The 22,688-nt window shown below is 59.2% G+C and overlaps 1 pseudogene; it reads right to left on the bottom strand.

Annotated features, from left to right (window-relative positions):
- Positions 1 to 11,451: 11,451 nt before the first annotated feature.
- Positions 11,452 to 15,712, bottom strand: LOC123383622 (annotated as a pseudogene).
- Between the last annotated feature and the right edge of the window lie 6,976 nt (positions 15,713 to 22,688).

The following is a 22,688-nucleotide window of genomic DNA, read 5'->3' on the forward strand; positions in this document are numbered from 1 at the left end:
GTCACTGTCTCCAGCCAGTATAACCCGCTGACCCCCTACCCCCACCAGGGAAATAGTCACGGGGAAGAGCTCTCTGGGCTGGGGGAGCGCTCCTCCCATTTCTCCTGGCCTGGGGGGACCCCAGAGAACGTCTCCATTGTTCTCTGTCTCCATTGTTCTCTTTCCCTCCAAGGGAGGAGCTGCCCCGAGCACCCCTGCACCCTGGGTGTCCCCGCCCCTGGGTCCCCACTGCTGAGAAAGAGGCCACAGGGACCTGTGTCAGGAGTCTGGTCGGCCACTGCTCCCGGGGCCATGCCAGGCCCTGGTGGCTGCATGGAAAGGCTGGATGGCTTTGGGGGCAGGGCCTCACTGGCATCCCCTCCCCGCTTCCCCACTGCGGTCTGCGATCCGGGTCCTGTACGGGTGCTCCATCCGTCACCGGTACCCGCCTTGTTCCTGCCATGGGAATGATCGCTCTGCATCACCCATTTCACAGAGCAGGAGAGTGAGGCCCAGAGAAGGGAGGCAGGTGTTTCTGGGCACAGGGCTGGTCAGCAGAGAGCTGGAATACCACCTCCGGAGCCCCCGCCAGCCCGGCAGGGACCCCCAAGCCGAGGACGAGCATTCCCCTTCTGCCTGGCCACTCATTCTTCCCAGACCTTGACAGTGGCCTGTTCCTTTTGGCATGGGTATTGCCTGCCGACCAGGATGGAGTCCAGCTGGTAGGACAGGTGTAGCTACAGGGCACAGGGACACCTGTGAGCTACCAGGAGCCACACTGTGGTCTCTGTCCCCGAACCTGCCCGGCAGCTGGGGCCCAGATGCCCTAGGTGTTGGCACACTCCTGTGTCTGGGCTGAGCAGGAGGCCATGACCTTAAGGAGACTCCACTCTGCCCTCTCCTGGCTCCTGCCCGGTCTCACCTGTCCTCCCTGAGGGGCTCCAGGGCCCGGATCCACGCCCCTGATGGCTGCTCGGGCTCCAGCCGCGAAAGATATAGAGCCTGTGGAGCAGCTGGACCTCTTGCGGCTGGAGGGAGGACCGGCCACCGATGGGGCCTCGGCTGGGGAGGATACGTGCCTCTTGGGGTGAGGAATGGGCTGATACCCGGTGCCGGGGACACGGCTCATGTATACAAAGGGCTGAAATCACTGAGTGCCTGGGGGATGCCCAGTTACAGTAGCTCCCTGACACTTGGTCATCCTGGAGTTGGCCCCCGGCCTCCCTGGGCAGCTTGCCACCCTCTGACTCCGCCCAGGGCTGCAGCCAGGCACAGGCTGGAACCGTGTCCAACGTCCTGCCGGGAAGACAAGGCAGAAGGAGGAAAGGAGAAGGGCAGGGGGAGGACCGACTTCTCCCTGCCCTGAGTCGGCCTCCACTGCTGCCTCCAGGAGCCCTGGCCCAGTCATGCCACAGGGTCCAAGCACCTGGACCCTGGGGTGGAGTCTGCGGTCCAGGCCAGCAGGGTGGGATGGGTGGAGTCACTGGCCGTCGTGTCCCCAGATGTCCAACCCACCTTGCCTCGCACCCTGAGGCCTGCCTGGCAGGGGCGGGCGTGGTTCTGAGGCTCAGGAGAGGTTTGGTTCCCAGAGCAGTTGGCAGAGGTGGGAACATGGGTGACCAGCCAGGTGGGGAGCGGTTGGATTCATGCACATCACTGGTCCGCCTGGATCATCTACAGGTGCTGAGTGCGGGTCCCTGGCCACACCTGGCCTCCGCACGACCCATCCGGCCCTGTGGAGGGAGGCCTGTGTACCTGGGGCACCTCCCCTCCACCTACCCCTGGGGGTGAGCCTGGGCCGTGGCCACACTGATGCACTTCCCCGTCTGACACCCAGGGACAGAGGGACCCTGAGGAATGGCAAGGACTGGCCCAGGACAAGTGAGGTGTGCAGGGTCCAAGGAAGAGGGCTGGTCTCCAGTCCTAGGCCAGCCTCTACCCCCCATGGAGTTCCCCCTGGGAATGAGAGCCCCTGAGAAGCTCGAGGGTCCCTATGCACCCCATCCGTGTGAGGCTGTGACCTCTGGGCATCTCCAGAAAGGCGTGCACACACACACACACACACACACACACACACACACACATTCTGACTGTCCCACTGGAGATCAGAGGGGAGTCCACACTGGGAGGGCGTGCGTAATAGGGGGAAAGAAGAGAAAGGCTGGAGGCAGTGGGGCCATGGGGCAGGGACATCAGGATTCCTGGCAATAGTCCGGGACCCACAGCATAGGGAGGGCAGATGTGCCAGTTGAGGGTCAGGGGGTCCCCAAGGTGTCCGGGGGGATTGCCAGGAACTAGGGGAGGATGGGGTCTGGGGTCCTGTGTCCACCACTCTGGGCCCCTGGAGCTAGGAAGTGTGGACGGGGCTACAGCACAGAAGGACTCAGCTTCCTCCTCCTAAACTGGGCTGCGTTGACAATGTCCCAAGGGTCCCACAGGCTCATAGACGTCTCTGTGTCCTGGGATCATCATCCCTGGCCCTCTGTTCTCCCCTCCTGGGAAAATGCTTCCTACTCCCTCAAGGTCCTTCTGAGCAGAGGGCAGCCTGGGGGCTTGGAGGACCGAGTACCTGGGTTTGCAGCACGTGGCCGAGCAGCAGACTCTGGTGTGGGAACCGAGGTCAAGACTCTCCTTGATGGAGCCTCGGGCCCTCATTAGGAAGTCGTTCCCCAGGCAGTGCCCTGGCTGGGCCGAGGAGGCCTCCTGAGGGAGCTGAGCACCGAGCCTGGGGAAGGTCACGGGCCACAAGGGAGGCTTCTGGGGGTTGTCACCTGGACCGTAGAGCCCACAAGCCCTGCTCCCGTGAGACACACAGAGACAGACAGAGTCCGAGGCAGAGACAGAGAATGGACCCACGAGAGAGGAAACCAGAAATTCCATGAATCGGCCCAGAAATGACACCCGGTCATCATATTCTAGCCCTTAGAACCCGGTCACACGGGCCGTCCACCCGGGAGGGGAGGGGGTGACAGAAGCACATGGGACCAGGATTCGGGAGGGCGGGGAGCCACAGTGGGGACCACCCATCACGTAGGCCCAGACCAGGCTCTGGAGCCTGAGCCCAAATGTAATGGGGCCCCTGGAGTGCATGTCCGGAGGGCACAGGCTGTGAACGAGTTCACCTCCAACTTCCCCCGGGCCTGGGACCCAGGCAGGAGGGGTGGCTGTACCGGGACCCGGAGGAGACTCAGGCCCGCGTGAGTGTGTTCCGTGCCAGGCCCACCCCTTCCTCGTCCTTCCACACTCACGTGTGCCCACGAGCCTCACGGGACAGCGGGCACGGGACGTGTCTACAGGTGTCTCCCTGATGGCGCCCCTACAAGTAGATGCCACAAGGACCCCACTGTGCAGACGGGTGACCGGGGGCCCCGGGAGGCACAGTGCAGGGTCCCAGCAATGTTCAGGGGCAAAACCCAGGTCTGAACCCAGCTCTGTGGCCCCAAAGCCACGGCCCCGGCTGCACCAGGCTTCTCGGGGACGTGTCTGGGCTGTGTTGGTGTCACTGTAGGGGCAGGGCATGGGGTGGAGGGGAGCCCCTTTGCAGCCTGGGAGGGGCTCTTGTAGGAGCAGGAAGCCGGGTAAGGGGACCCCAGGAAGTGACCTCACCTCCCTGGTAACAGACCCCAACAGAACTCGGAACCCGGGTCACCAGGCACCCACGTTCTGGAGACAGCGCCCGACTGGGCTCATTCGTTGGGACACCTTTGCCTGACGAACATGTTCTCCTGTTGTGTGCCCGTGTCCCGCGGCTGCCGGCTCGGGGGAGCCCGTGGCCGCGACCCTTCCCGACCTGGGAGACAGTGGGTCAGGTCGTGCACAGGACGCCTCAGGTCTCTAGCTCGCAGGGACCCAAAGGTAACACAGGAGACCCAGAGACATCCAGTCCAGCCCGACACCGCTCTGATCTGACCTGTGCGGCCCCACGTCCCCTCCCGTGTGTGTGTGTGTGTGTGTGTGTGTGTGTGGAAGGAGGGGTCGTGTGTGGAGGGCCCACCTGAGCAGAAGCAGGCTGATGAAGGGGTCAGATGCCTGGTGGGTGGGTCATGCTCACACCCCAGGTCAAGGCTGGCTAGGAGGGACAGGGTGTGCTCGGGTCGCCCTCTTGTCCCCAACGTTCATCCCGAGCCCTGTAGGTGGATGTCACTGTGCTACGGGCGCAGGTCTGTGCACACTCAGGTCTGTGTCCGATCTGAGAGCTGCAGGGGGAGAGGACGGAAGGACACTGAGGTGGCCGGGCGGGGCTGTGATGTCTCCGGGCCCTCCGCGGGTCACTGTCTTTACAGAAATCAAGCGATGAAATCGGGAAGCGATTGGCGGAATCTGGATTCACCCCCCCTACAGAGTTGTGCGTGTGCCCCGTCGCCCAGGAGGGCCACCCTGGACCCGTGGAGAGAGTGGCCGCACGCAGGTCACCGGAAGCAGGGCCTGGGGTTGGCCTGGGAAGGCCTCCTCCAGCGCCCCGGCCCCGCCGTAAGGTCTTCGTTCACCGATCCTGGGACCAGTACTTGGAGTCCTCGGAATCAGAGCCCGAGGGTGAGAAGGCTGGGGGTGGGCGATGGGGGTGCACGGGGCCCGGGTGGTGCCGGGCCACCCTGGGAGGAGCCCCCGGGGTTGGTGTGGGGCCAGGAGCAGACTGAGAGCCCCGGGCTGCGGACTGCAGGGTGCAGAGGTCCTCGTGTGGGTTCCTGGCCGCGGCTTCTCGGGGAGGCTCCGGGGTGAGTTGTGTCTCTGTAAAGGCCCCTGGAGAGGCCGGCCCTGGGTGGGGCGAGGGACCTTCCCTCCTCTTACCCTGAGGCCTTGGAGCCGCTGCAACCATCACTCTGTTTTCTTCTCAAGAGTCCGGTGCAGGAGCAAAAGCCGGGTCGGCTCCAGAGCCCGATTCAAAGGCATCAGGGGCCTCGGCGTCTCTGCAGGCAGGCGAGGTATCTGGAGCGACTCCTGCAGGGGCCCGGGAGCCAGCAGGTGACCTGGGACCTGTGCGGGGACAGCGGGCACCTGGGCAGAGTCAGCTGGGTCCTGCTTCTGCCGGTTCCACTGTTCCCGCTTTTGCTCCCAACAGTGCTCCTGCCATCGCCCTTCTCCCCGCCCCTGCCACTGCCCTTGATCCCACATGGATGTCGGCCAAAAATCAAGGGGTTGAAGACCTATACAGGGTGCTTTTTTTATCTTATTTTATTTTTTGTTTATTATATTTTATTTCAAATGCATTCTCCAATCCCTGACTGCGACCCCCCACCAAAATGTCTCTTCCTCTTCTCCCTTATCCTTTTTCTCTTCGATTTTTTAGCTGTTATGGTATTTGTTCATTAGTTATAATCTATATTCATCTTCAATAAAATGTTTTATTTATTTTACGTTGTGCAATTCCTGAGCACGGGATACGCTCACAACGCTGTGAACCTCGCCACAAAATTTTGTTGCAGAATATCTCGATCCCCAAGGGTCACCGTGTACCCGGAGCCCTCACTCCCCATTTGTGCCCCCTCCAGCCCCTGGGAACCCCCAGTCTGCTTTCTCTCCGTGTTCCGTTACCTAGTCTGGAGGTTTCCTTCAAGTGGAATCTTGTAAGAGATACCTTTGGGTCCGCACCGACTTTTCAGACGGGACAGATTCATTTTTGTACTTTGTGGCCGTTTGAAATAGACTTTTTCTCGTTTGATATTGAAATCACAATGGATTAAGGATTAGGTGGGAATATGGAGGCCCCTTCGGTGACAATGGGCACGGTCTCGGTGTGGAGACCCCTGTGCGTGCTGTGACACCACAGCCTGAAGCCAGACAGGACACGGCTGGTCCTCCCGTGGCCCAAACAGAAACCGGGAGATGCAGAAGGCTGGACGGTCACACCACAGAGGAGAGAGCATCCCTCACGACCCGTGGCCAGAAAGGTTCAAAGGCCTCTGGGCCAAATAATGCGCCAAAGCCAGTGCGTTCCCCGGGATGGAGGCCATACCTGTCCCAGTCCAAGGGGAGGCGACCCCCACGGGAGCAGGCGTCAGAGATGTGGGTCGTCCCGGGGAGGGACTCGGGCAAGTGAAACCCGAGGGAGGCAGCGGTGGTCTACTTCAGAGGGGCAGGTTTCTGGTCTTGGGACCGCCAGCCCGGAGGAGGAGGGGGAGCACCGTGGCGGTCTGGAGCTCAGGGCTCCTGGGAGACGGTGTCCTAACCAGACTGGCTCTGTCCCCAGCGCCGTCGGGGTACCCGCGCTCCCTGGGGCACGTGGCCCTGGCTGGCAGGAGAGGAGGTGCCTCTGGGGCAGGACACAGCCCTCAGGCAGAGCGGAGGGTCGCAAGTGCTCCCCAAGGGGCAGGTGGAATCGGGCGCCCTGAGGTGGCATCACCGGGACAGCAGTGCCTGCGGCTGGGGTCCCCATACCTGTCCCCTCCTCGGGCCCAGCAAAGGCCCGTCTGCATGGCGTTTACCCCCAAACACAAAGTCTGGGCCAGGAACCACCCTCTTCAAGGCCTTGCCCCCATTCTCTCTGCCCACCTCAAGTTACAAAAATGGACAATAGTTCAGGTGGTGGTGGATGCCCAGAGATGTTTGTGTTTCTGACCCACGTTGTGACGTCGCTGTGTCCGGCCAGCCGTGGAGTCGCGGAGAAGCAGGTGGAACATCTGGCAGCCACCAGGACCCGGCCCTGCAGGGGGCGGGGCTTGGCTCCAGTGGAAGGTTGGCGACCCGCCCACCGTTCAGTTCTGCAGCCCCCGCTCCCCGAGCCTTATCATCGCTGCTCCGTGAAGCTGCTACTGTTTGCTTTTCGGGGCTGTGACTTGTCTGAACCGCGTGAGGTCTGTTTCGTTTGTTGTGTGTGGCCCCTGGAGTCTCTGTGCGGCCAACTCAGGGGTCACTCAGCGCCCGGGGAGAGAGGTCGCCCGCGTCTCTAAGTTATAGAGAGGAGGTTCCCACAACCTTGCCCTCGGGTTCGAATAACATTGGAGCGGCTCAGAGAACTCAGACAAGCCTGTCACCTCCTAGATCGCCCGTTTGTCACACAGGACAGCACTCGGGACCAGCCGGGCGGAAGGGATGGGGAGCACAGGGCAAGGTGCAGCGGAGGCTCGGAGCCCCCCTTCTCTCTGCCCGTCATCTGTGCTCCTGACCGATCGGGTCCTTCCTCCCAGCTCATCTCGTAACTTCAGCCAAAGACCCTGAGGGCAGCCAAACTAACCCTCAAGCAACAGGGACGGACGTCCCTGACGTCAGCAAGGCACCGCGGGATTGACCCCAAGACAGCGATCGACCCGAACTTCACTGTCCACCTCAAGTACCCACTGACCGTTGTCCTAGATTGTCCTCATGTAAAATCCTAGGAAACAGATAAAACTTCACAAGGGGGGGTGGGGGGGTTACCTGTCATGATCTCGCAGCTTGTGAGTTCGAGTCCCGCATCAGGCTTTGTACTAACAGCTCCGAGCCTGGATCCTGCTTCCGATTCTGTGTCTCCCTCTCTCTCTGCCCCTCCCCTGCTCATACTCTGTCTCTCCTGTCTCAAAAATAAATAAACGTTAAAAAAATTAAAAAAAGAAAGAAAAAGAGAGAGAGAACCACCACCAGGACTGTCTGCAGCACCTTGAGATGTCAGCCCCCCGTCTTCCCAGCGCCGGCCTCACCGAAATGGATCCTTTCTTGAGTCACCACCCTTTCCTGTGTCTCTCTGCCCTTGGCTTTTGTCAGCGGTGAGTGGTCGAATCTGGTCTGTTGGGACCCTCGAAGCTAGTGCCCGTGCACACTCGGGCCCCGTGACAGTAACCGAGCTTGTCACTCTGTCTGCTATCTCCACGTGTTCACCAGTCGGATGGGCATTCGGGGAGGCTTCATTACACGGGCACGATTGATTGGATCACTGGTCACTGGGGACCGAACGCCATCTCCGGCCCCTCTCCCTCCCCAGAGGTGGGGGGAGGGGATGGAAAGTTCCAGCCATCTAATCGCAGGGTTGGCTCCCCCAGCAGCCAGCCTCCCCCCTCAGGTAGAGTCCAAAAGCCACCCATGAACACAGCAAAAAGCAGTGTCACGGTTTTCATCACTCGGGAAATTGGGGAAATCTGTGCCAGAAACAGGGGCGAAGACCAAATATATATTTACCGTGAAGCACGGTATCACGGTGCGTATTCAGTGGTGCAAAACCGATACCCAGATCTTTTGCATCTTGCAGAACCGGAACTCTATACCCAGTGGACACCAACTCCCGGTCACCCTCTCCTGCCCAGCTCCCCAAAACCACCCTGCTCCTTCTGCTTCTGTGAGGCCGACCACTCTACATGCCTCATCTCATAGAAGTGGAACCATGCAACGTTTGTGTTTTCGTGACTTGCTTAGTTCACTTCGCATCCTGTCCTCAGGGTCACCCACATGGCAGGTGGCAGCAATTCCTCCCGCTGAAAGCTGGGTGATGTACCAATGCACGTTCCTACCACATTTTGTTCATCCATCACTCACTGGTGGAGGTGGACACTGGGGTGCTCCTGCCTCTTGGCTGCTGGGAATTGTGCTGCTGCAAACTTGGGTGTGCAAATAACTCTTCACAATCCTGCTTTCAATTCTTTGCATGTGTATCCAGAAGTGGAATGGCTGCATCATATGCCGGTTCCATTTTTAATGCTGGAGGAAACACCACACTGCTTTCCAGAGCGGTGGCAGATTTTACTTTCCCACCGACAGGGCATGAGGGTTCTGATTTCTCCACATCCTCACCAATACTGGTTATTTTCTGGTTTTCTCTTTGCTGTTTATAATAGTAGCCCCATCCTAGCCTGATCGGGGTTAGGGGGGAAGTAGACTCAAACTGTTAAAATCAGGAATGAACATGGAGACATCACTACCAACCTTACAGAAATAAAGAGGATTATAAGACGATACCACAAAGAGTTTTCCACCAGCACATCAGACAGCCTAGATAACACGGGTAAATTTCTGGGCGCCTGGGTGGCTCATTCATTAAGACTGACTTCGGCTCAGGTCATGATCTCACAATTCGTGTGTTCAAGTCCCACATCAGGTGAGCTCGAGCCCCACTTCAGGTAAAACACAAGTTCCAGTCAGCCCCACTTCTCTCTCTCTCTCTCTCTCGCTCTAAAAAAAAAAAAAAAAAAAAAAAGGATCAATTCCTAGAAATATAAACACTACCAAAAACAACTCAAGAATAAATAATAAATCTGAATAGACCTATAGTAAGAGATTGAATCAGGAATCAAAACCCTCCCAACAAAGAAAATCTCAGTGCCAGGATTCACTGCTGGTTAATTCTACCAACCATCTGACAAAGAATTACCACGACTTGTCCCCAAATTCCTCAAAAAGAGAGGAGGGGACACTTCCTAATGCATTCACCATTGTTATCTTCTCCCTGGGGGATATTGTTCTCATGATTTCCTTTAGGTATTTGTGCATATTTGATATCATTGGTTTTAAGTAAGTCTAGAGAGTCTAATGCATGAGCATCCTCAGGAACGGTTTCCGTCAATTGCTTTGTTTTCAACGGTCTACGGGGTCCATGTTCTTGTTTCTTTGCACGCCTCAAAAGTGTTTTTTAGTTGGGGTGCCTGGGTGGCTCAATTGGTTAAGCATCCGACTTCAGCTCAGGTCACGATCTCATGATTTGTGAGTTTTGGCCCCGCATCAGGCTCTCTGCCGTCAGCACAGAGCCCACGTAGGATCCTCTGTCCCCCTCTCTCTCTGCCCCCCTATTCATTCTTTCTCTACCTCAAAATAAATAAATAAACTTTTTGTAAAAAGTGTTTTGGGGGAGGCACCTGGGTAGCTCAGTCGGTTAAGCGTCTGACTTCAGCTCAGGTCATGATCTCTTGTTTTGTGGCTTCAGGCCCCATGTCGGGCTCTGTGCTGACAGCTGGAGCCTGGAGCCTGCTTTGGATTCTGTGTCTCCCTCTCTCTCTGCCCCTCCTTACTTGTGCTCTGTCTCTGTCTCTGTCTCTCTGTCTCTCAAATAAACATTAAAAAAGTTTTAAATGTTTTTTGGTGAAAATTGACATTTTGAATAGTATAATGTACAACTCAAATATCAGTCTTCCCCTCCAGGGTTTACTGGCACAGCTCGCAGTAGTTGCTACTGTAGTGACTTTTCTGAACTAATTGTGTAAAATCTGTATTCCTTGTCGTGTGTGCTCACCGAAGTGTCTGTTCTGTGAATGTAGTGCTCATTGGGCAGACATTTCCTTAAACACCCGGAATCACCGCCCCCCCCCAAAAGAAGAAAACAACCTCCAGTCTTTACAGATGGGGAGGAGATGGTCTGCAAAGATCAGGATACACCTTCCACGCCACCCAGGCTGTTTACAACTCTGCCTTGACCTTTCCTTCCTAATTGCAGAGTCTGACAGTCACCAGAGGGGAGAGCCGGGGCCCTTCTCAGGTCTTTCTTGAACATGCACCCAGCCCATGCACGCAAGCGTCCTAGAGGCTCAGGAATAATGGGCCAGAGGTTCTAGGTCCTTATTCCCTAAAGCTCCTCACCATTCGGCCTTTCTTCCAGTCGTTCTGCTCGGTTCAGCCATTGCCTTAGGCAGCCGAGACTAACATATGCCTTGAAATATTTTGAACATTTAGTGCCCTCCGGTAGCCACCTCACCACTGGGAGAGTTGGTGGCCAGCAAGAAGTCACAGATGGCACCAAGGGTCTGGACCTAGTGTTTCTCTCCTGACATGGGGACACCTTCGGGAGGAGCAGATACCTGACACGGACGGGTGGGCAGGGGAGGCCCGAAGCCCCCAGGGGTGTGTGTCTGGCATCTGGACTGAACGGTTCGGTTCAGATGGGGTGGGATCGGTGAGGCCCAAGGGACGGGGCCCTGGGGTCCTTCAGGCTGAGGAGGAAGATGAGGGGAGCACAGGGGACTGAGGAGGCTCAGGTTAGACAAGACAGAGCTGAGCAACTCCTCTGGGGGAAAAGTGGGTCAGGTCCAGCCTCACGGGGACAGACCTTGAGGCCACTGTGCTACGTGAAACAAGCCAGTCCCTAAAGGACCGATATTGGAGGACCCCGCTCATGACGGACGGAGAACAGCCAGATTCAGAGGGGTGGGAGGAGCAGTGGGTGCCGGGCCTGGGGAGGGGGATGGGTGTGGGAGGGTTAGGGTCTAGTGGGAAGACACAGAGTTTGGGGTGACGAAAAAGTCGTGAAGATAGATGGAGGGGACAGTTGCAGAACAGTGAATGTACCTATTGCCACTGAATTGTACACCTGAACATGGTTAACATTATCAAGGTTATTGGGGCGCCGGGGGGCTCAGTCGGTTGAGCGTCCAACTTCAGCTCAAGGTTCGTGGGTTCGAGCCCCGCGTCGGGCTCTGTGCTGACGGCTCGGAGCCTGGAGCCTGCTTCGGATGCTGTGTTTCCCTTTGTCTCTGCCTCTCCCCGCTAGCTCATGGTCTCTCTCTCTCTCTCAAAAATAAATAAACCTTAAAAAAATAAAAAAATAAATAGAAAAGCATCCAAGATAAAATTAGAGCCGTTTAAAGAGGCAAGTGACCCAGAAATTGTAACAGTTGGCCAACGTCAAGGAGAAACACGGCAACAAACAGGGCAACGCGGACCGCCCTGTGCTTGATGTGAGAAGGGAGACGCGAGGCGGAGAAACTGCAGCAGTCACCCTGGCCGGGGCCTCGAGAAAGCGCACAAGGCAGGTTTGCGGGACAAGCCGCGATACCCGTCATCCGCCAGAAATATTTTAGTACAGTGACAGGGCAAGTGCAACACCCACAACACCACAGTGACTAAGGGAGGCCAGGGGGTGGGGGGCAGTCCGGCCCCAGCGGGCGGCGGGCTGTGCCCAGGCTGCCGGGAAGCCAGGCGCCAGCCAAGGGGGTCCTGATCCGGCCTCACCTTCACGTCCTGCCCGCGGCTGCAAGCGACCTTTCAACTCTGACCAGGAACCCGAAGAGCAAGGGGTCTTGCTGGAGCCGCGCCCCCCGGCAGGCCCCCGGTCAGGCCTAACTGTCCCCGTGCCCGATGCGGGCGGCGCCGGGCCTCGGCGATGTCCCGCGACCGGACAGAGAATGGGAGCAACGACAGGCCATCTGCTCTGACGGCTGGGGTCAGGGTGTCACCCCTGACGGACACTAGGCCAGCCCGTCATCAGTCCCGGATGACCCGGTGACTCTTGGGCACGGTCACATACCTCAGCTTCTCCATGACGGCGGGCCAGCCCAGCAGTTGTTCGTCCCAAAGGTACTCGGGGGACAGCACCTTGGTGGGCTTGTGGTCCAGCAGGTACCTGTTCAGGTGGCTCTCGTCGTGCCACACGGCCTCGATGCCGTGGGCCCAGTCGACCACCATGGCCTGGTGACAGGCCGACGTGAGCCGCAGGACCTCGGCCACCGACCCCCGAAAAAGCCTCCCGCGTAGTAAAACTCGCCCTCGTCCCTGGGGACGTGCGCCTGGGACTGCGGCCGGCGCTCGTAGGTGAAGTCCTCGCGGGCCACCCCGTAGAAGCCGGGGTGCAGGGTGCCGAAGAGCGGGGACAGGATCTCCACGCCCACGTGGTCGCGGAACCTCATGTCCACGTCCACGCACACCAGATAGGCCACCTCGTGGAGGAAGCGCCTCCGGGAATAGTTGCTGATCATCTCCATGCGGAGCATGCACACGTCCTGCCAGCGCAAGTAGCTCCGGACCTCCAGGACCACCACCTGCCTCCCTTCCCCGAGGGGCACGCGGGGCACATCCCCCGGCCGGTCGGTGAACACGTAGTAGGTGACCTTGTGTCCCACCATGAAGTGCTTCTCTGCCGTCTGCAGGAACAGCTCCAGGAAGGCCACGTATCTACAGGGACAGGGGACAGGGCAGGAGGAGGGTCGCTGCCAGAGGCTGGCGGCAGGAGCCCAAAGCCGGGGGCCGCGGACCTGTGCGCATTATTGAGGAGGCAGACCCTGGGCTGCTTAAGGAACAGCCGCTGTCCTGGCCTGTCCTACGCGAGTCTGCCCACGGCGCCTCCCTACCCTCTGCCCCGGGGGACGGGGGACCATCGACGCCCCATCTTACAAAGGGGAGCGAGCCTGAGGCGGAGGAGGCTGGTAACCCCTGCAGCCATGAGTCAGCATGCTGGAACCAGCAGCGCACCCCCGTGCCGAGCTCCCCTGGCAGACCCCCTCCACCCGCAGGACCCGCCCCTGGCAAATCCCCTGAAGGTTCCCACCTGCTGTGAGGGAGTCGAGACCCTTCGGGCACAGCTCTGGTCAACGTGCCCTCGCAGACTTCGGAGAAACTGCAGGGCCGCCCACCTGCACCTCTTGGCTCAGTGGTCGGTCCCTGGCCCCCCAGGACTGTGTTTGCCCCTGCAGGGCCCTCCCTTGAAGGCTACTGGGCCCTCAGTCAACGGTGGGTATTCCGAGAAGGTGTCACCCCCCCATCTCCCCCAGATCAGGACTCAGGCCCAGCATGTGGCAAGGGGAGGCTAAAGAGGGCTCCTGAAGGAAGAGGGGGCTTGCTCGGGCCCCAGCACTGAACCGAGCATGTAAGTTTCCGGGTCCAGGTCTGTATCTCCCCAACCCCAAGAGGTTGGAAGTCTTCTCCAACCGCCTCCCATGGCTGGTCCCTCTTTGAGGGGGCTCACTGCTCCCCACCCTGCACACAGCAGCTCCCCCATCATCGGGCAAGTGCGGTGAGCCCCTCGGTGACAGTTTTTTGAGCAGGCCCTAAGGCTACTTCCCGGTGCTTGGCCCAGAAACCCCTCCCACAGGGAAGGTGGGCACTCCGTTTCAATAGGGGACATGCACACACACACACACACACACACACAAACACACACACACACCCACACACACTCACACACACACACCCCTGCCCAGCCACCAGTCAGGTCACCAGGGGCAGTCCAGACCCAGCCGATGTGATCGTGGGTTCACAGCTCGACTCGGGGAGTCTGGTTTCCTCTGAGGACATGCCCACCACATGCCCACCCCCTGGGGACTGCACTCGGAGCCCAGACGGGACACACGCGGACAGCCAGCGCATGCGCAGCAGGCAGTGCTGCGTCAGAGCTACTGGCACTGGCCGAGGACCCTGGGCAGTGAAGCTTCTGGTTGGTGATTTCAGCCACTTGTCTCCAGCGACTGGAGTAGGATTCTGAGGCGACCCTGTGCCCTTCTTACTCCCTGCACTTGGGGCCAAGACCCGGGAAAGAGGTTGCAAAGGCCTCAGGGCCATTCTCTGAGGTCTCGGGTGAACTCTGCAGAGGGAGGAAGCCCCGCCTGTCCACACGCGGGCCCAGCACCTACGAGCTTTCACTTCCTCATGGCGATCCCGAGAGAGGATCCTGTCGTCAACCCCACTTTCCAGAGGCTCAGAGACACCACGCCACTTACCTGCGGCTGCCCAGCTCATTCAGCGGAAGTCACCTGTCCCTGGGGTCCCAGAGCCTCACTGGTCAGCTCCCTCACAGGAGCCTGGGGTCTGGCACCGAGTGCTGTGCCTGACCTGGCTGTCCCCCCTCCATGACCGTCACCCATAAGGGAGCACACAGGAGCCCAGCTCCACAGGCACTGGCTTCCTACCCGTCCAAGGAAGCACACAGCCTCCTCCCTTCTGCTACTGTGGCCGGAGGAGGGCTCCCCTGCCACCTGGATGTTGGGGTGCTCTGCTCCTTCCTTGACTCAGCAGAGGAGCAACCTGGGGTCATTGGTGGGTCTGAAGCTGCCTTCCTGGGTGACGTGCAGCCTTCGGAAAGAGAGCCAGGTGGTGTCCATTCACTAAGCCCGAGAAGACTGCTGAACACGTGGACCTTCACATTAACCCCTAGGAGGACAGGCTGGGCCCCCACCCGCCGTGTGCTGAACACACAGCCAGACCTGATGTCCTCGGTCTCTCCTGCATCCCGGTCCCCACCCTCTGTCATCTCATCTACTTACTTTTTTTTTTAATGTTTATTTATTTTTGAGACACAGAGAGAGACAGAGCATGAGCAGAGGAGGGGCAGAGAGACGGAGACACCGAATCCCAAACAGGCTCCAGGCTCTGAACTGTCGGCACAGAGCCCGATGTGGTCGGGCTTGAACTCACGGACCGCGAGATTCTGCCCTGAGCTGAGGTCCGATGCTGAAAAGACTGGGCCACCCAGGCGCCCCGTCACCTACTTACTTTTTGATCGCAAACACCGTTAGTCCAATGGTGATGTTCTGGAGCCGGAACTACTCATTCAGGATTCAATGTTGAAAGTCCCTTCCCAGATGATGGGGGTCAGCCAAGGGGTGAGGACAAGGACGTCTTTCCTACTGCGGCACAAGAGAGCCACCCTGTGTCAGTAGCATGACAGTGAACACACGGAGGGCCCTGGTGCATCACCACCCCCACCCGGGACCCCACCCCACCCACCCAGCCTGTACCCCATCAGGGACCCACAGGGCTGACCCTCCTTCCAGAAGGCCTTCACATGTGCAAGAAACAAATGACATGGAAATCAAAACTCAGACTCGTGCAAATCACTCACAGCCCTTAGCAAACCCTGGACCCTGCTGGACCTCAGCGTGGGAGTTGGGATTTGCCGGCGAGGGGCAGGTTCGTCCTCCGGGAAGGAGGAGGCGCCCCTTGGGCATTCTTTGGTGGAGAGAGAAAGGACGGAGAAGAATTGGTGGGCTCCAACTTCAGACTCAGAAGCTGCCGAAGCAAGTTCCCGCCGAGTTTTCAGTGAAACCACCTTTGAGTGTATATGGTGAGTTTGGGGAGGTGTTCAGCAAGTTAGTGACGAGGGTGTTAGCACCTTGAGCTGGGGGTAAACCATCCTGAGATAAAACAACACGATGGGAGTGAGTCTGCAGGAAGATGGAGACCAGACACGTCCCAGTCCATGGGAGCAGGCGTCAGAGATGCGGGTCGTCCTGGGGAGGGACTCGGGCAAGTGAAACCCAAGGGAGGCAGCGGTGGTCACCTTCAGACGGACAGGTTTCTGGTCTGGGGACCGGCAGCCCAGGTGACAACGTGAGGAAGCAGAGGCCCCAGCAGATCCCCAGCGAGAAGTGTGACCGGCACCCCTCTCTGAGACAACAGAGGGCAACCCCCATCCACGGCTGCAGGCGCGGACCCTCCCCCAGCAGGGCTCATACCAGGACCAGCAGAGAAACTCTGGTGCAGCGTGTGGGGTGAGGCGGGCGTGGGGTGTGTGCTCTTCCCAAACCAGCTTTCCCCAGGGCTGGGTGCTGGCCACTCAAGTCTCTTCCTCTGCATCCTGTGTCCCCACATCAGAATTTCCAAATCGTCCAGGCCCTGGAACGTGGGCCGTTTCTGAGTTTTCACTCCCAGCTTCCTCAAGGGATCAACCATGTGCATAAATCTCTCATTTTTCAGAACACAAGCCATCAAGTGGAGTTTCTGGGTCAAATTTTATATCATTTGTCAGGTACAAGCCTCGGCTTTCAGCCTCCACGGTCTCCTGGGCCACTGAGAGCCTTGCTTGGGAAAACAGGGGTGCAGAGCCCCAGAGACTATGATCTCCAGGAGGGTTCGGGCAGGCGAGCTCTGAGTGGGGTGACCAGGGGACCTGGGGTGGCTGGCCCAGCAAGGACCGTCCTGACCCCAGCCCCATACCGGCGCCCACGACGGTGGCGGTTGAGGAAGGAGTGGACACTCGTATGGGTACTTCCCGCTCTGGCTCGAACGGAGGCTCTAATCCCGGAACTGGCCCGAGGGCTGAAGCTGGACCTGGCCCCATCTCTGCAGCTGGGGCAAGAGGTGGTGCTGGACGTGGCTCCAGCTCTAGCGAATGTGCTAGAGAGGCAGGCACCTCCAGAGAGGACCCAGACCTGCTTCTGCAGCCGGATATAGCTCTGGAGCTGAAGCTAGAGCTTCTGCTGTAGACTCTGGCTCTGGCTCCCGAGTGGGTGCTGAAGCGGCTTCAGCTTTGGCCCTGGAACTGCAGCTGGACTTGCAGCCAGTGCTAGCGACACAGCTGGTGCCAGAGTCCCCGGGGGGATCCAATTCTGGAACTGCTGCGGGAGATGTCCATGGTGCTGGAGCTGCTCTGTTTCGGAGCTGGCTCTCCTCGCGGCTGCTATGCTGGACACGGTGCCGGGGGCCCTGCTTGCATCGCCGGTCCTGGATGTGGCCCTCCTGCTGGTGGCGAAACCAGCGGGGGAGCTGGTCGGAGCCCCGGCGTTGGCTCCACCTGCGGAACCGGTGTCCGGGCGGATGCCGACTCCAGAGCCGGCGCTGGAGCGGACATGGGCTCCGGCACAGGACGGGGTGATGGAGCCGGTGCCAGAGCAGGACGTGGCAGGGATGTCGGTTCTGGAGCTGGTTCTTTGTCCGGAGGTGGCATCGGCTCTGCGTCTACCACTGGTGCCCCAGGCAGCTTTCGCTCTGGAGTTGGCGCAGCAGCCGGCACTTGTGGGGCTTCTGCTCCGGACCCGGTATGAGAACTGTTGCTGTCGCAGGCTCTGGCTCTGAACTCGGTCCTGACTCTAGTTCTGGAGCCGATGCTGGAGCCGATGCTGGAGCCGATGCTGGAGCCGGCTCTTCCTTGCAACCTGGCACTGGCGCTACATGGGGCTCGAGCAGCTTCTCACTCAAAGTGGGCACTGGAGCGACCACCGGGTCTGACACAGCAGTTGGCGAGAGAGCGGCCACCGTCTCTGGAGGCAGCGCTACAGCCGGCATCGAGCCAGGGCTGGCTGGTGGGAGAACTCCGACCCTGACCTTGGACCTGGCACCAGAGCCAAAGCTGGAGTGGCCTCGATCTCGGCAGTTGAATCAGTGCCGGACCTGGAGTTGACTCGAGCTGGCAAGTGGCTTGAACCCGGGACTGGAGCCGGTTCTGGCTCTGGTTCTGAGCTGGTGACAGAACCGGCTGTGGCAGTGGCTCAGACGCAGAGGCTGGGGCTCAGACTGACTCTGGGTCTGGAGCTTCAGCGGGAGCTGGCTGGCTCTGCAGGTCTCTCAAGCTCTTGAGCCGGTGCCGGTGCTGACTCTAGGGTGGGATCTGGCGCTGAGGCCACTTCCGGTGCTGACGCTGGCTCTGGAGAGGTTTCCAGCCTTAGAGAAGCCTGTAGCTCTAGTCGTGCTGCCAGAAGCGATGAGGACCAGGTCTAGTTCACTCCTGCCTTGTCCGTTGCTCTGGAATGTACGTCGGTCCGACCCAGACTCCAGAGCTGGCTGGTGCCAGACCTGGCAAGTCGGTTGACGACACAGCTGCCTCTGTCTCTGCAGCCGGTGATACTGCGGGTGCCTGTGCTGGTTCCAGCCCTTCCGCTGGTCCTGGAGCCATTGCTGGAGCTGGCTGTGGTTCCGGGGCTCTAACCACCTTAGCAGGGGATAAGGGATGAGTGAACCGGGGAAGGTGGTCAAAAGTTATAATCTGCCGGTGATAAAAGAAATAAGTCTAGGGACGTGATGTGCAACGTGGTCACTATAGTTAATACCGCATTGCACGTGTGGAAACTGCCAAGGGGTAAATCTGAAAAGTCTCTGTAACAAGAAAAAATGTGCAATCACGTGTGCAGATGAACGTTAACAGGACCTGCTGTTAGGCCATACACACAGCTACCCAATCATCGAGGTATATACAGAACTGACTGCATGCCACGCGTCAGTGAAACAAAATCAGGGGCGCCCGGGGCGCCCAGTCGGTCAAGCGGCCGACTTGAGCTCAGCTCATGATCTCACAGTTCGTGGGTTCAAGCCCCGCATCGGGCTCTGTGCTGATGGCTCAGAGCTGGAGCTGCTTCGGATTCCCTGTCTCCCTCTCTCTCTGCCCCTCCCCCATTTGCACTCTTTCTCTCTCTCTCTGAAAAAGAAACACTACAAGTAGGTGAACTGAAAGACAGCATCACGAAAGCTAGAAGGCACCCTACTGAATGGGACAATGAATGGGCTAAGGACATATATCCTAAGAGACTTGCATGTGGAATGCATATTAAATCATACAACTCAATAGGAAGAAACTACGCATCCAATTTAAAAATGGGAAATGCAGGAGAGCCTGGGTGGCTCAGTCGGTTGAGCGTCTGACTGCGGCCCAGTTCGTGATCTCATAGCTCGTGAGTTCGAGCGCCACGTCGGGCTCTGTGCTGACCGCTCAGAGCCTGGAGCCTGCTTCTGCTTCTGTGTCTCCCTCTCTCTCTGCCCCTAACCCACTCACATTCTGTCTCCGTCTCTCTCAATAATAAATAAACATTTAAAAAAATTTTTTTAAATGGGAAATGCAGCTGAGGAGACATTTCTCGAGAAACGATAAACAAGTGACCGACAATGTTCCACATCGTTCTTTAGGATGGAAATCCAATCAAGGCCACAATGAGATACAAGTTCACATCCACCAGGACGGCTGTCATTAAAAAGATAGATATTAAGAAGTGTTGGCAAGGATGCGTAGACGTTGGGGTCCTCCTCCTTTGCTGGCAGAAATATAAAGTGATGTAGCCCTTTGGGAGACAGTCTGGCCATTTTTCAAAACGTAAACACGGAGTATCCGTATGATCCAGGGATGAAAACCTGTGAAAAGCCTGACCGTGAACATTCACAGCATTGCCACTCACAGTTGCCCAAAGGTAGAAACACCCCCAATGTCCATCGACTGCTGAGTGGATACAGAACACGGCCTATCTACACAATAAAAATGATTTGAAGAACATTATTAGGCTTGAGCCCGACTGAACTCCCGGTCCATGCCGCACTCATGGTGAACCTTGACAACATCAGCTGCATTAAAGGAGCCTCCGGAAACCAGCACATCTGCGTTATTCTGTGTATAGAAAAGGCCCACGCAGCCTCCCTAGCTACAGCTGGGCACCTGCTACCAGGTCATTACAGGAAAAATGACCTCAGGTGTGCCCCTGCCTCCAGGCGCCCCGAGGGGTTCGAGGGCAGTGGTGGTGGACGGTGCTCCCCTTGGTGTCGATGATCCACCCTCTCACCTGCTGGATGACGGGGGTCCCCGATCCTCCATGGAGGGACAGAGGTCTCCAGCCGGTCCCTTCATACACAAACAAGGACAGTGCAAGACAAAGGCCCGGGGACAGGCAAAGGATCCCAGGTCTCCCGGGGCAGCTGGGCAGTCGAAGGGCACCCAGACCTGCCCCGGCACAGGAAAGTCCTAAGTGGACTCTGGGCACCGGCTGAGCTCCGTGCAAGGGCTGCAAAGTGTGGGTGGGCACGGGTCGCCCTGCAACAGGTTGCACACACCCAGTGCGCACGACGAGGCCCCACAGCGGCTGGAGGAACCCTTCCAACACCCCCACGGATGTGCGCCACGCGGGACCAGGAGGGCGGAGTCTCCGGGGCGGGGTGCGCGCCCTCCCGGCTGGGTCCCTGGATGCGGGATGCGGTGGAGGACAGAAGCCCGCCACCTGAGCCCCAGCCTCCCTTCCCCTGCCCCAGGCGTGAGATTCCTCCCCTGCCCTGGTTGGAGGGCCCCAGTCCTGCCCCAGTGTCCCCACCCCTGCCTCCGGCGTCCCCACCCCCTGCCTCCTGCTACCCTCCAGCCCTGCTGAGAGCCCACACTGCCCCCAGGCCGGTGAGCGATGTGGTTCCACCTCAGACCCTCAGGGACAGTTCGGAAACAAGCCAGGAAAGGTGGGCACTGGCCCAGGGCAGCTGTGGGAAACACCTGTGTGTTCACTGGTCTGTCCCGGCTGTTACTGGCCATGTGAAATTCTGGAACGAAAGGTACGGCCAGTTTTAGGCGGAATACAAAATGTAGACACTGCGGGGAGGGCTGAGACCCTAGTAACACAGCAGGTTTCCGGGGGAGATGTGCGTCCCCCAACATCCCTGCCCCTGCCCGGCGGCCCTGCCGCCCCAGACCCTGCACGCCAGCCACGGTGTCGCCCACTGGGGTGCTGGCCGGGGTCCAGCGTCTGCCACGACCCTAATTGTAGAGGACCTTGTTTCAGAAAATCTAGAACAGGGTGTTATGCAGACATCGTGTGTGATACCTTGTTCCAGTTACTGGCATATTTCCTACAGGATGTTAGAAACGAGAAAGAGAACAGTGATGGGCCCGGAGACACCCCATAATCCCACCGCTGACCTCCACCTCCCCTGGCTCCCAGGTGGGTCCTGGGTGTTTGAGTTGGCATCAAACTGGGAAAAGGGTGCTTGGCTTTCCACGGCATCGCCCTCGGACGCCCCAGTGTCGGGGCTCCTGGGACTGACCGGCTAGAGGTCACCTGCTTAGCCCACACGCGTGTCCAGACGGGCAGGCTGCAGGCCCCGGGCGCTTCTCCCTGCCCCTCCGCGTCAGCTCTGTGCTGCCCCTCCCCCACGCCTGGGGGCCGTGTGGACTCCGCTCCAGGCCGGCGGCCACCAGGACCCTAGCCGGAGAGGGAGGGCCGGCGAGAACACCCGCAAGCGACCTATTTCTGGCCTCTGTGCCCGGCTCGAGCGACAGTCACTCCAGTCAGCTCCATGCGCACACACCCCGTCCCGTACCCTGCTGGATTCTCAGCCCTCAAACTGTGCCTGGTGAGGAATAACACTTCACATCTTGCTGACTCACTGGGACCGTCCCAGAGCCGCATGACGCGGGCCCTGCTGTTTACAGTGACAAATGGGAGCTGCAGCCTCGTGTCCATTCATTCATCCCCGCACGCGTCAGCACCCGTGTCTGTCTGCTGCTGTGTGCAGGCACCCGCACATGATGGTGAAGCCCAGACACCACCCCGCCCTCGAGCTCAGAGCCTAAGCGGTGGGACGGCGACTCCCACACGGTCAGCAGCTGGGGGCCACAGAGGCAGAGCATCCCCACCCTCCCCAACCTGCAGTGACCCCCGACTCTTGGTCCGACATCCGGCACCCTGCGTGAGCTGGTCCAGACGCCCTCCCCCGTGGGCACCCCTCACCCCACTCTGGCCTCCCCAGGGCTTTCCTCCCCCAGGGAGCAAACGGAGCCCCGGCCCCTCACACGCCCCTGCCGCCACCGCCCCTCCCATGGCCCCCACCCAGGACGTCCTCATCTGCAAGGCTGGAGCCTCCTCAGGCTCCGTGCGAGCTCAGGCTTTGGGTCGGATTGTCCGGGGGGCAAACCCACAATAGGGCCATGTCCCAGCCCAGTGACCCACAAGCTCACGTGGTGGGTGTCAGAGCCTCATTTTCGTCTGTTGAAAATGGGGTCTGTGACTCCCATCTCAGGAAGGTGAGCAGGGGGCACGGGTGTCACCTGGCTGGGGGAGCCCCAACCCGGGACAAGACCTGTGATGGTCAGGGCAGGGCTCCATGAGGGTGAAGACTGAGTCCCTCGTTCCTGCTCACGGCTGGACTTGGTCACTCAGAGCTGAGTGCCCTTGATCCCGGGGCCACAGTTCATGTATAAGAAGGGGTGAAGTCAGTGAGCACCCCGGGGGTCCATAGCAACTCTAACCACCCCCAACACTCAGACATCCCCACGATGTGCCCCCCCCCTTTCCTGGGCTCCCTCCCAACCCTCTGACCCGGCCAGGGCTGCAGCCAGGGACAGGCTGCCCCTTGTGTCCCGGTTCCTGGCAGGAAGACCGTGGGAGGAGGTGGAGAGAAGGAGGGGGAGGCGGGAGGTGACAGGCCGATCCTCTCCTTGCCCATACTTGGTGTCCACCGTCTCCTCCAGGCTCCCTGCCCCTCCCGTGCACCCAGCTGGGCCCTGGGTGGGAGCGTGGGGTCTGTGACAGCTGGGAGGGTATAGGTACATTCGGCGACCCTCATGTACCCGCGTGTCCAACCCACCCGGCCCTCAAGTCTGCAGCTCACTGACTGGAGTGAGGCTGGTACGAGGGCTCACAGGATTTGGGGTT

Source organism: Felis catus (assembly GCF_018350175.1).
Source record: "Felis catus isolate Fca126 chromosome D4 unlocalized genomic scaffold, F.catus_Fca126_mat1.0 chrD4_random_Un_scaffold_56, whole genome shotgun sequence".
NCBI lineage: Eukaryota > Metazoa > Chordata > Mammalia > Carnivora > Felidae > Felis > Felis catus.